This window comes from Aulonocara sp. 'chitande type north' Nkhata Bay, linkage group LG1 (genome assembly GCF_057382095.1).
Source record: "Aulonocara sp. 'chitande type north' Nkhata Bay isolate Kocher_YH1m ecotype deep benthic linkage group LG1, A_spYH_male_GT1.1, whole genome shotgun sequence".
In the NCBI taxonomy this organism is placed as follows: Eukaryota; Metazoa; Chordata; class Actinopteri; order Cichliformes; family Cichlidae; genus Aulonocara; species Aulonocara sp. 'chitande type north' Nkhata Bay.
The window spans coordinates 9,022,197-9,035,985 of record NC_141344.1 but is presented as its reverse complement, the minus strand read 5'-3'; the positions used below and the strand labels follow the sequence as shown (position 1 = coordinate 9,035,985).

At 38.9% G+C, this 13,789-nt stretch overlaps 1 protein-coding gene across 1 annotated transcript in view; it reads left to right on the top strand.

The window, feature by feature from the left end:
* Window positions 1-1,702: 1,702 nt before the first annotated feature.
* garre1 (granule associated Rac and RHOG effector 1) overlaps window positions 1,703-13,789 on the top strand; it is a 41,472-nt gene continuing 29,385 nt past the window's right edge. The window contains exon 1 of the mRNA XM_086259758.1: window positions 1,703-1,788. The gene's annotated coding sequence lies outside the window, so the exon portion shown is untranslated. The remainder of the gene's footprint in view (window positions 1,789-13,789) is intronic.

The window sequence follows — 13,789 nt, the reverse complement described above, 5'->3', positions numbered from 1 at the left end:
GTTATGCCTTATTTAGCATTACTGTTCTACAGCTAGTAAAAAAAGACAAGCGACCATTTATGCTCAGCTAGTTCTTGGTAAATGTGTGTAACATAATGTGTTTTAATATGCTTGATTTCAGTACGTGCATATTTTATGTAACACATAGCGATTAAATCAGTTGACCTAACAGTGCAAATTGTGGCTCCTCTTTAATTATCTAAATCTGAAAGTTGTAACCCTTGTTGAGACACTGCAGATCCAGATCAAGTGCAGGCGGTATCCTTTAAAGCTGTGCAGGTGTCTGCTACCTGGAGAGGTTGCATTGTTAAAGACAAGTTTGAGACCTTAGCGCCCCCAAGTGTTCTTATTTAAGCATGAAGTACAAGATGTAACATTCTCTAACAAACATTAGGGGGCGAGAAAACCTTATCCAGAAGCAGCATTAAATTGTGCTGGATTTTATTTCGTCTTAATCTTCATTCCATGTAGTCACAAACCCGTTCTACACTTCAAGCAAAAGATATAATGCGATTTTTTCTCAGCTCACTATTTGGGTTCCCTTTCATTTGAATAACTAGGTTTCCCTACTTTTTCAATCATGATGTTTGATGCTTTCCATGTTTATTCTTACTTCGTGCCTTTGACTATATTGGTTATATTTATGTTATTTATAGTTATCGTTATTATTTATATTAGTTAGAGTTATATTACAAGAATCAAAATTGAAGTATAAGGTTTAGAAACTAAATTAAACAATATGGTAACGCAATCTTATATTATTTTTAAATGGTATTTAAGGCGGTGTTGTAGGAAGACAAAATATCCGGTTGTTCAGTCTGACGTCACTAGCCGTGTCTGGGTCTAAACTCCGCTGCAGGTCCATATATCAAACGATCACTATGGCATTATTGAGAGTTGAAAAACTGTCTAAAGTCTTTCATCTTTAATAAAATGATCAGCGTTCTGCTCTACCAGGTGTAACAATTGAGTTTAACATCCAGGCATCCATGAAAACGGAATTTATGACATTTAACGGAGTTAGAAGTTAGCAGGGAGTTAGCTCGCTAGCTTCTATCTAAATACAATATAGCATGTCCTGACTGCAGGGTTTTGAAAACAAATTAAAACGTACATCTCTGTTATCACTTCCAGCATAAATGAAGACAGAAAACTAAACAGCAGTGACGTTTGTAGGGTTACTGAAGTTGGGCTAGCTGGTATATAATGATGTGCTACATGACCGCTAGCGACACAGCTGTGTTAGCATAATATAAACAAGCTAACTTTTTTTCCACTAGATAAAAGTTAACGTGAGTGTTCTCAGTGGTCAGAAACAAATGTAATCGCATGGCAGGATGCTGTAAAAGGACCAAACTTCAGCCAGGAGAACAACTGAGATAATCCATCCACAATATGAGGTTAGTCATTCATATACTGCTGCATGGGCTGGGCTGTAGTTACATCCTAAGGTTTTAAAAACTGAGCTTAAATAAATGATTAGCGGTAATAAAAGCCGAGGGAGGTCAGTGATCACTGACTGTTTTAGGAGCTTTTTGAGATCAAACAGAAGAAAATACATAACATTAAACATGTTAACAACACAAAAGCCATATTAAACGCAGACTACTTTAGACCCGGAAGTAGGAGTCATCGCGTCATCACTGAACAACCGGTATCTGATAAAATATTGCTGATTGACGGTTTTATTGTGAAAGTCTCAGCGGAAGTGTGAGTTTATTGACTTGGTTTTGATAGTGGTCACACAGACAGGGAATTCGCTGTCAAGAGGGTGGATGCCTAGAGCTGGTAAGCGATGCTTTGATTAACTGAACGCGTACTGTAATAATTTTCTTGTGTTTCACGGGAGCTTGTTTTGTCTTGGCCGCGGTAGTCCCGGCTGTTTTGAGTCTGTGGTGGAGCAGCACCGGGCCGCTTACGTTAGCTGGTGCTTTCTAGCAGCGCTTACAGTCGTGTCGCAGAGAGCTAGCTGGTTTGCTAACGCTAGCTCGCTTAGCTGTGTAGCTAGCTTGATTAGTACTGATGTGTCCATTATCGGACGCACCTTTATTTGACGTGCTTATTTTTCTAAGTCGTGTTAAGCAAAATAATGCAACCCCATAATCGCTAAGACAAGTGTTTTCAGTGAAGGCTCCAGAAGGACTTGACATATTTGTGCAACTGAACGCTCGTATGTACACAAGCCCAATTTCATGTGTGCTGATAAAGCGCATCCGCCTCGGCTAGCGAAGGAGGAGAGGTGGGTTGACGCTGTCGTTTGTTTCTGTTAACACTGCCCCTTGTTTATATCTGTGCACGATGCTTCAGATTTGATCATCGTCTTGACACTCTTACGTGCGAGATTGATGTAACAAGCCTTAAGCTTTTGTAATAACCTGGATTGACTGCGTGTCCGATAACGGACCTGGGCGTTCTCGGTTTGAAGTTACGCGCTGCAGTCGGTGATCATCCGCCGCACAAAGATGGAATGCAGGCTAACGTTAGAGACAAGCTGGCGACACGGACGTTATTTACGGTTCCTCTGGCTACATACTTGTTTCTGTGCCTTTCTGTGCTCCGGCTTGCTAGCTAACACGAAAGCGAGCGTCTGGTTCTAAGTGGCAGGCGGCTGAGTGTCAAAGACCGGGGAAAGCAAGGGACCTAGTGTGCTGGGTACCCACCGGGGGTGGCATTTCCCCGTCATTCGCTTATCCAGCGTTTGGCGTGTTGATGCCGCGAAAGGCTTTCCGGCGACACCGCGTTTAGGGCGTTAAAAGGCCGTATTAATAGCTGCGACATAGTGTTCCCATGACTTGGGCCATGTCATCGCAGAGTTTCGATGAAACCGGCTAACTGCGCTTGCGGGGATTCTGTTACACCTTCCTGCTAAATAGTGATCGTGTTTGACAATAACCCCCTTACAAAACTAGCTAGCTAGTTGGTTTTCTTCCCCGCTGGGGTTTCAGGATTAAGTAACAAGCTGTTGTAATAATAGCCCTAGAGTAGCCTTGCTGTGTTTAATAACACGTACAGAGCAGAGCAGCAGTAATGCTGTAGAGGTCTTGATATCGTATCCTCAGACATGCTATTATGGTCTTTTAATACTCGCCTCTTGGTTTACATTAATTTCGATATATTGACCTTAAATAATCGTACTATAAGTAAAGTAGAAACTTGCACAACTACATTGATGTCGATGTTTTTATATAGTCTCTACAGTACAGAGAAGATGAGTGGAGTTGTATTAATAAATAACGTTGCCCCACTTCTTTGGAGGGGTGTAGCCATCTACAGTCTAGCCAGATGTCTGTCGTTTGAGATCGTGTGGATGTGCTTGTGGTGAAAGTAGAAGCTGTCCTACTGTCTGATCGTGTCTTGGCATAGGATATCACCTATGATTTGAGATGTCTGTGCGCTGATTGGCTATTCATACGTGCAAGGTTTGCCATGAGCAGCCACTCTGATGAAGACTGATAAAATTGTTGTCATTGCATGATTCATATTTTCTTGCTTGTTAGGTAATAGGGGTGTGCAGTTAATTTGATTTCAATTACAATTTTTGCCTTCCAAGGGCTTTTAAATTAAGATAATTGGTATAAAATCCACTTTAAGGCTCTTCTTTCACCTTTGAGGAGCCTCAGTTGATTCCCTGTTAAGCTCTGTTTGGTTTAGTTCAGCTCATGTCAGTTGAATTATAATTAATATTCATGAAGATCAACTTCATTAACGTATTTTCTTGAAGTTTAATAAAACCACTGTTTTTCAGTGGCTTTGTTGACCCTAACACACAATTTCATCTAATATTGTCCAATAGGTGGTTTAGGTTTGCTGCCTTCCAAAGTAAAGATGTTATCATTGAGAAATGCCTGTAAAAGGCTGTGATCTTTTAAACTTTTATTGAAAGTTGTTTTCACTCAGATGACTGTGTTTGTCACTGGTGTTCAATGTTTTTTGTTGTTGTTGTTTTTTATTTTTTGTTAAAGTGAAGATGTATGGTAAAGCCAGTACGTTCCTTTTGTGGAGTTTTGCATGCATGTACAACTGTCATTAAAACAACCCTGAACCTTTGTGTTGACATCTGCCACAGCTGTGTCTCTGTGGAAATACATGCTTTGCACTGCAAAATTCCTGTCTGTTTTAAACTCAATTCCTTTGGATAGCCTTTGTGCCTGAATGGGCACCGTAGCTGGTGGACTAGCACTGAGGCTCCAGTTGTTTTCATACTATTATTTGTTGCCAGTATTTGTCAACATGTGATATATATGACCTGGAGTGCCATTTTCCTCAGTCTAACTTTAAATCCGGATACATGTATGAGGAAGTCAGCAGTCACAAGATTACTGTTTGCACTTGCATCGGGTGGAGTGCAGGCACTTCATGGGCCTGAATGATATTTCCTTAAACAAAGGAGTTTTATAGTCATTATTGTTCCACGTCAAATTTATGTAGGTGAGTCTTACAGAGACATTTCCACTGAGGGGGAAGTAGGTGATAAACAGGAATTCCTTCATTTTGTGTATTTAGTTTTACTTAAAAATTTTCATTTAGACCAGAAAGATTTGCAAGATGTTATGTAGCCAGTAACTACAACTTCCAGAAAGTTGGGAGTCTGTGTTAAATGTAAATACATTGCAATGATTTGCACTGTTTAGAGTTTGCGTTTTGTATGTAGGATTTAAATCTTGCATTCAGTTGGATAGTTCAAATACTGGAACTGGGAAAAGTTATTGCTTACTGAAAAATGGCTTTTCTAAGCTCAAAAACAAGCTTTTAATGGCGATTACTCATGGGACCACATCTGGCTCACATATAGCTAAGGCAAAGAATCATCTCAAGTAAAGAGCCTTTTTTAATGTAAATGTTTGTATTTTGTTGTTATTTTTGGCTGCATTTGAAACAAATGTAATTAAGCTTGAGTAAATTAACTATAAATTAAAGGTTACTTTTTTTCTGGTAATTTTTGTTTAATACATGTAAAAAGTTCCTTGGTAGGTGCTAATTGATTCCCTGTTGCCATTAGCTGATGCTGTGAGTGTGACATGATTTTGACATATAGATGTCTCTAGACTTTGACTTTAATCAAACATGTGAAATTTGGGACAGACTGGACAATTTACATTTCACATGTCTCTGATCATATTAAATAATTTTCAGCTGCAACCCATTTTATTCTGTTAATCTTTTTCCTTTGTGTGGTTTGTGTTTGTATTTTCCTTTGGATGAATAAAACTAACAGTATTTATGTGTGTCAGAGGGCTTGGGTCTACCTCTTTCTCTTACATGGGCTGTTTCAACTCTGTCTGCTAGTGTGTCATGTAGGGCAGGACAATATGGTCATAAATATTTATCATGATATATATTTGAAAATTTGGGATAACAATATAACTGATGATATAATTGATGCAAGACAAAATACTTTACAACTCCACAACTTTATTAGTGCAAAAAAAAACCCCATCAATGTATTTTCAATTAAACAAGCAGCTAACAAGCATACAGTGCGTATTACTCTGCAAGGCTCCTGACTACAGTAGCCGTAATGCTCTGACAGTCCATCAAGCGGTCCATCCTTCGTAGCTTACGAAAGTCTTACTAAAACATTTTTTGACAAATTTTTGAGCGCCATGTACCACATAAAATTGGTTTGAGCTAAGTAAGCACAACCAGAATTCATACATAAGGTGCACCAGATTATAAGGGGCACTGTCGATTTTTCAGAAAATCAAAGGATTGAGGGAGGGAGGGGGCTTCTTCCTTGAAATCTCACCCTTGTCTCCTGGGAAACCAGTTTAGCCTTAGTTTGTGGTCAGCTATTTGCCCCTCAGTCAAATGTTCCCAGTGAGAAGCATGACTGTTCATGCACCAGAGATGATCAAATGAAACAAGACTACCATGAAACTCTATAGAGAAACTTCTCTTTATTAATCCCTGCAGAAAATATGCAGCTTAGACGTTGGGATCAGTTACTAAAAATCAAGCAGTGGAGATGGCAAAGATTTTATAGATTGTTGTAAGGTATTTCAGTAGTGAATCAAACATTTGTCCAGTGTTTAAATGTTTCATAGTCTGCACCCTGTGCCATACCTGCCAATGTATTGTATTGTTTTGAAGCACTCAGTCAGTAAACAGCCTTTCTTTATCCTCTGTGCAAAGGATTGTCATTTACTGAGTTTTGTAACTGTGTGAGAATTAGGAATGATAAAATCTGTAGTGATTTATGGGGTTGCTTTGCTCACTTCAAATCTTTGTTTTGTATTTGCTACGCAACGCTTCAGGAACAGTGAACCGGCTGCTGACAGCAAAGCGTCAGCATTTTGGTTGTTTTTCACATCCTTGATGCCAAGATCTTGTCTTTGAATGTCTTCAAAAGTCTGTAACTTAAATGCAAATTGCGATCAACATGCATATTTTATAATTTTGAGCTTTAAAATGAGTTTTTATTCCCATTTCATTTTGGCTTTTTAAATTCACTTTTGTTTTAAATAGTTTTCAGATTTTTGTTAATTTAAATTTAATTTGTTGTTTTGTTTACTTTAGTTTTCATTAGTTTAATTTTTTTAATTTATTATAATGTCAATGGTATTTTTTTAGCTAAAAACTTTAAGTTCAGAACAGATATTACAATGCAAACAGCTGTGAAAGCAGCTGACTCAGTCACTTCCTCCCACTGTCCAAAGAAATGCATGGGTTAGCTTAATTAGCGATTCAAAGTTGACTGTGTTTGTGAATGATTGTTTGTCAGTCTGTATCCCACCTTTAAGCTAATAGCAGTTGAATCAACTCAAGATAATTAATTAGCTGTAGAGCTGGGCGATAGAACGATAACGATATGTATCGCGATATAACTTTTACTCGATAGAGAAATTAAGCTATCGCGATAGACCTCGCCGCTCTTGTCCTCTTAAAAAAAAAAAGGTCAGCCAATCCAAACTAAGTAGCGCAGAGCCGAACCAATCACAGCCGCAGCGTCACGTCGCGTGACTTGTTACGTACAGCACAAGTGCCAAGCCGCACGTGTGTTTGTTTGGGAAGCAGCCAGCGGGTAATGGAGGAAATGAGTGTGCCGACTAGAAAAATCAACCGAGCGTGACCGAAGAGAAAACAGATGATGGTTCCAATGCCGGAGAGATTGTCGAACGGAAGAGCCATAGAAGTTCCGTAGTGTGAAGGTATTTCGGCTATTTCAAGTCTGACAAAAATAGAGTAGCGTGCACTGTAAATTGTGCCGAAAGCAAGTCTGGAAATACAATAAACTGGTGCATGCGTCACACTGTGCGCCACGTTATTGTTTCGGTGAAATGAATTTCTACAATACTGTTACTGTTAATTCTACTCTCTGCAGTGTTTAAATGCTTACATATACACAGTTACTGTCCGTCCACACATACGACTCGGTTCTGCTTCTATGCCGCAGCTTTGTTTACTTTTTCCCACCGAGGCTTCTAGACTTCTGATTGGCCAACATTTCTGCACGGTTAGGAATCTAGCGCCATCTGCTGCTTTGGCATGTTCATAGCAGCGTTTTCCTTCATTTCTGCCTTTATGTGTGGACAGGATTATTTTTTTAAAACGGAAACGGAAAATCTCCGTTTTCAAAAATACCCGTGTACGCGTGGACGTAGCCTCATTCTCTGACTGGAAGCGCTAATTCGTCATTCGGCTTTTGTCAGACTAAAGTAACTGTTAAAACTGTTTGAAAAGCTCAGCTATACAACAAGGAGAGATTGAGAATTTCCTTTTAGTTCTCAGTTTATTTGATATTGACAAAAGTTAGTCAGTTTTGTCTGTTCTTCTGTAAAACAAACTAAGATTTATTTTTAGAATTAATATTTTGTAAGTGGAATTGACAATTTAGTAGTCTGTTTCGTTTGTTCTGTTTTGAAACTTAAACGCTTTAGCGGCTGCCTTTTGTGTAGTTTGCAATATTTGCCTTTATTTATCTGAAAAAGTCTCATGTTCCTTAAGTACATCTACCCTGTTGAACTTATTATGGGAAATAAATATTTAAATAAAAACAAGCTGCTGATTATTTCACATTTTACTTGTGAGCAACGGCACATTTAAATCTTACAAATATAGTTATTTGGCTTATATCGTGATATATATCGTTATCGCCTGAAATGAAAAAAACATATCGTGATATGAAAAAATCTCATATCGCCCAGCTCTAATTAGCTGTTGACAAAAGGGATGCATACCAGTTTAATAAATTTATATAGCTTATTTATTTAACAGTGGGGTCAGATCAGTACTTGGTATAAGAAGATGCCTTAAGCCATGGTCTCGGGATCGAATAAGAAGTGGTAAAAGCTAGATTGGTGCAGCTATATTAATGATAACATGCATAGTGCTATACTTGGCTTGATTTTCTTTTACTACCCTATTTAGATTTACGGCTTCTGTGACACCTCTATATATTTTGTCATTGTGGCTAAACGGGAAAGGTAAATTCTATCTTTCTTTTTGGCTATAAATACAACTCTCATGCTTGGCATGTAACACAACCTGCAATCTCAGTATACAGTCTGCTCAGTTTAGGCTGAGGAAAGCATTTTCATCCCCACAGGTTGCCACCAACCTTTTATGAATGGAACTGACGTCAGAGCCTTTCATCACAGCTCTCACTTATTGAAACCCACTGGTTAGGCACAGTAAACATGGTCTATTGTACAGAGTTATTTGAAGAGGGTATTTGAGCTTATTCCGATTGCTTAATGTTGACTGTTGAAAGGTATTTAGGCTTTGTGCAAAAGCTTAGATTAGATCAGATGAGATGGGACTTTTATTTAATCAAATGAGATTCATGCATGCATGTCAGCTGACATCTTGATTCCCCGTTAGACTTTAATAAATTTGGGACATATGCTTTTTGTTTGTTCTTAGGGTGATGGAATGTATTAATATAAGTCAAAAGCACATGTTGAAGTCTGTGCAACACAGACGTATGAGGCCTGTGAGTGTGTCCTTTGTGAGTGCGGCCTGTTCACTATTTTTATTGGAGCCATAAGCTACTTACAGTGTGTGTGTTAGGACACTACAGGTTAGTCTAATATTATCCAGCCAGCTGTATCAGCCTCTTGACTGATATGTCTGAGCAAACTCATAACAGTGGTACTTAAGCAGTAGGAAAGGTTTCACTACTGCTTTATAAAGTGCAAATTCTGCCAAAAAATACAATTTAGCAGAACTGGAAAAGTGTTTAGAAACAGTCTTTTGTAATACCTGATTATAAAATCAAATTTATTTTTAGTTTCAAGCCAAAAACGGGACCAAAACAGAATTAGTTATGGGAACAAAACCACAACAATCAAAACCCGCAATGCCTAAAAAAACAGGGCCAGGATTAAAAAGAAAGAAGAAGACGAAGAAGAAACAGACTATATTGATGGGGGGAAAAAGTTGTTATTAATATTAATATTAAATTGTAGCCAAGACCTTTATTTTTCTCTTCCTCTTACAAAGTCATGCAGCTGCATGTGCAAGTGTGCATGTGTGTGTTTTTTCTGTGTGCTGGTATGAGGACACCAGGGCTGCCACAATACTCTCCTTGTGCTCTGTGGGCAAGAGGAGCCTGGCTCAGCTCCTATCACACAGTTGCTCACGGCACTTGTCCTGTCATTCGGACTGACCTCCTCGACCTGTCTGCCGATTCTCAGACTTCACTGTGACTTATCTGCTCTTTGGAATGTCTTCAGTAAAACACACAGTGTAAACTTTGCCTTCCATTTCAATTAGTGCATCATTTTTTAAACATGCACTTTTCATGTTTACATTACATTTTGTGGAGATGTTTTGCAGCATATCAGTTTTTCTGGCCCATTTTTCTATACTCGTATGAACCCACATTAAGAGTGTTCTTGGGGAAATGCATTCCTTTGCTTCATTGGCAACAGATGTAGAGGAGGACATTTTTTTACTTTGCGCTGAACCTTTTGGAGTGTCTAAAAACGGGGCAGTGTGGACTTTCAGGGCAGCTGTTTTGCCCATGAAGGCCGAAATAGACTTCATGAGAGAGCTAATGTCGGGCCTGTGGCTAGAGCATCAGAGGGCTTGTGTTTGCCTCCCAGTGGCAGATGGATAAGGAGCTGTCAACATGGGTAACAGCTGCCCCATCTACAGCTATTAAGCCACCTAGCTTTGAAGTAACAGTGACACAAATATGGCAGAGTATCCAAAAGTAACTGCTGTTATGAACTCTGAAGGTTGCATTAATTAACACAAGGGTGTTTTAATGTTGTAAAACCTATAGAGAAATTTGAATAAAATAAAATGCAGACCCCTGCCAATAGTCAAGTAGAGCTGATCAGTATGAATATCTGTTACAATACAAGTGTAGCCCAGACAGTATTATTTAAGTAGTTGTGGCATTTCTGAATTATTATCAGTATTTCAAGGATTTGTTGCTATTATACTACCTCATTTTTAAGGTAGTCCTTTGTAAGCAGTTGTTTGGCCAGCAGGTTGTAAAGACAGGTACCATGACTTTACTACATGCCCAGTGGCATACTTGGCTTGAAGTTTTTGTTACTGGCGACAAGGAGCTTGCTCCAGGAAACCTAAACCCCCTTCCTGTTGAAGTTGAGCAGCTGACATGTACGGCGAGTGGGGAAGTAGGGCTAACATTAGCCCTAAGCGGCTCCTGCTGGAGGAAGGACACTAAAGTGGGCTGGCAGAACTCCAGTGCATCCGGAGGGACGCTCTTATCACACGTGTTTGTTTGGGTGCAATCTCTAACACACTGTGCCCTGCAACAGGAGGCTGTCAGCCAACAGAGCTACCCTAAGAAGCCAATAGGCCTCATTAATATTGATGCCGTGTCTGCTTCTCTTGGGATATCCTCTGCCTGCAGAGTTTTGTTGCCAGGAAGGAAATGTAGACCATGAACACTCTCTAATAATGTCACTTTGTTGTTTGGGTTGAATTGAGTCTGACTTACAGCACTCATTTAATGTGTTGTTACTTTTGTTGTTCACAGCCCTAAAAAAAAAAAAAACAAGAAAAAAACATAACAAAAACACAACTACTGAACACTGGTATAGAATGATGGGCCTGCCAAATAAGATGGCATTTACTGACATTGGCTGAAAAATGTAGTGTGTCACCAATTTTAAGCTGGCTAAATGATTTTAACTGTGCTAGATTGTGTGACGAAGCTATTCACTTTTTTTTTTTTTTTTTAAAGTGAAAGATAATAGAACCACATTCCTTATACTAGGCTCAGATTAATACCATTGTGATGGTAGGGTAATCTCGATAGTATGAAGTTAATTGACAAATTTTTTTTATTTGAATCAGCATTTTGTTTCTTCATTTTTTCCCCACTATCACTGCTTTTTTGTTAATCTTAAGAGTTTCACTTCCTTTAAGCATATCTTATGACACTGTCCTGGGCAACATCTAGAGCTGAAGTGCGAAGTGGCATATAGACTTTAGGCTGACTCCAAAAGGGGGTCAGTCAACATAAGCCCCCTTTTCCATTAGTGCCAACATGGATCGACTTGCCGCAGTTCGCCATATTTATCAGGGTTTTCAATTACTTTATTGTACCTGGTACATAGTACAAAAATAGTACCTGCTTGGCCATGATTCCAAAGTGATCTGAGCAGGTACTGAAATGTGACGGCAGACTCCGTGGGACTGATTGGCTGGTTAGTGGTGTCACTAGATGAATCATGAGAGCATCTCTTTCACGAAAATAAGTCTGACGAAAAGCCACAGTAGCAGGTTTATCATCACCTTGACGTCGACCTTTGTTGTAGCTAATTATGTCACGGAACACTCAGGTGTATTGCTATAATGACGACCACACACATTAGGTGGTATTCGATTGTAATTGAAAACCAGACGATCTGAGTAGGGGCGAATGGAAAAGGGGCTATAGACTCAGCATTAAAAATCAAAGTCAAAGAATTCTTTTACTATTGGTGTATAGTTTCCCAATTTTTAACTACTTAGATGAGGGTGATTTTTCTTATTATCTTATTAATTTTTTTTTTAAAACTCATCCAACTCCACCTGGATTATTGACTTAACAGTTGCTTTGATTGGCATGTGTCTTAACACAGGGAGATGAAACCAATAGGTGTCTTGTACTTAGCTCACCAATTACTAGATAGCTAATCAAGCCAAGTAGTGTTGGCTGATGAATAACCACTCCATGTGCTTGTCCAAATAAAGGAAATTACAGCTAAAAAAAACAACAACCTAGCATCGCTGCAGCCACAAGAAGCGTGGAGACTTCAGAATGTGGACTCACTTGTCACATCACAATAGCTGTCAATCTTTATACTAAAATAATATTATTGTGAGGCAACATTGCCAACAGTACTGCTCTGAATGTTTGACAGATTTGTTTTTAATTACCACTGTTAATAAAAACGTTACATCCATGTCTTTGTTGTAATGCACTGGCAGCTTGTGTTCCCTTCAGGTGGATTTCAAAGAACTGCAACTGAAATTAATTCATTTAAATACATCCATGTTGTCTCCAGCTACCTGGGTCCGTATCCACAACAGGGTATAATCACTGCTTAAGAAACGATGTCCAGACTTCTCTCAGCCTTGGCGTCCAACTTTTCTGGTTGATAACTGAGACATTCTCAAGCTAGCCAAGAGACTGTTTCTTTATTTTGACCTGGGTTGGACATGTTTGCAATGCCTCACCTCAGAGGCCTCCAGGAGGCCCTCCCGAATGACTGAGGTCCTCATCCTATCACTAAGGAGATTCAGGAGGCGGGAACAGACACAATTTATTTCTGCTGTTTGAATCTGCAGTCTCATTCTTTTAGTCATAACCCACAGTTTGTGAGGGAAGTAATGCAGATTGACAAGTCAGTGAATAGCTTTGCATTCAGATTGGCCTTCAATAAAGCAAACTGGTGCATCTATAGCACTGTAAATGCTAGACCAATCCACGTGTTAACCTCTTACTTTACTTCTCTGCTATTTGTAAACAAGAACCCTGAGATACTTGACTTCCTCTATTTGAGGCAGCAAATCTAAAGAGGGAAAAAAAAAGAATAATTTCATGAAGATTAAATATATCCAACCTTTGTTTTTCCAAACCACGTTCCTAAAGCTGTCTAACTGCTGTCCACAATTAGTTTTAATTGTTTCCAGCTGTGTCCTGGTCCTTTACGTCATGCTGTATGACTAGCAAGCTAGTTTTGTTCGATGTGGTTTCCTCACTGACCTGTTTAGTATATTCATCAAGTTGTTTTGAAAGAAGACTAATCTTCCACCCATCATTTAGCCAAAAATAGTGTGAATGTGTGAGAACAAAAGTAGCCAGCTCTGGGCTAGCCGAGCTTAGGTTTCACATTTACTTTGTAGAAGCTTATATCCTATTACTTATGTCAACTAGCAGGCATTGTGGGCACCTGGCAGGTTCTCACTGTGCCAGTAATCCCTGGGATTTAGAGGCCTGCTGCACTGTTGCCCTAGTTAGCTGCTCTTAACCATTATAGACAATCATATAAAATTAAAATTTGCTATTCCTTCATCAAATACTTCCTAGAGAAAAGTTTTGTTTGTTTGTTTTCCTGAAAGAGAGCGTATCTACAATGCCTAGAATTTCTCTGCATAACTTGGTAGGTGGTAGTATAATTGATATTTTTGTACCACAACTAGATCTGAAAATTTGGAAAGAAATTATAAAGTAATGACAAATAATCATTAATTCAGGCCTCTAAAATGAAAGGATTTCCTGCTTTTCTTTGTTATATAACCCTGCAACCCAAATATTTTCTGGTCTGTTTTAGAGCTTGAACAAATAATTGGTTAATTGAATATATAGTATAATAAAGTTAAT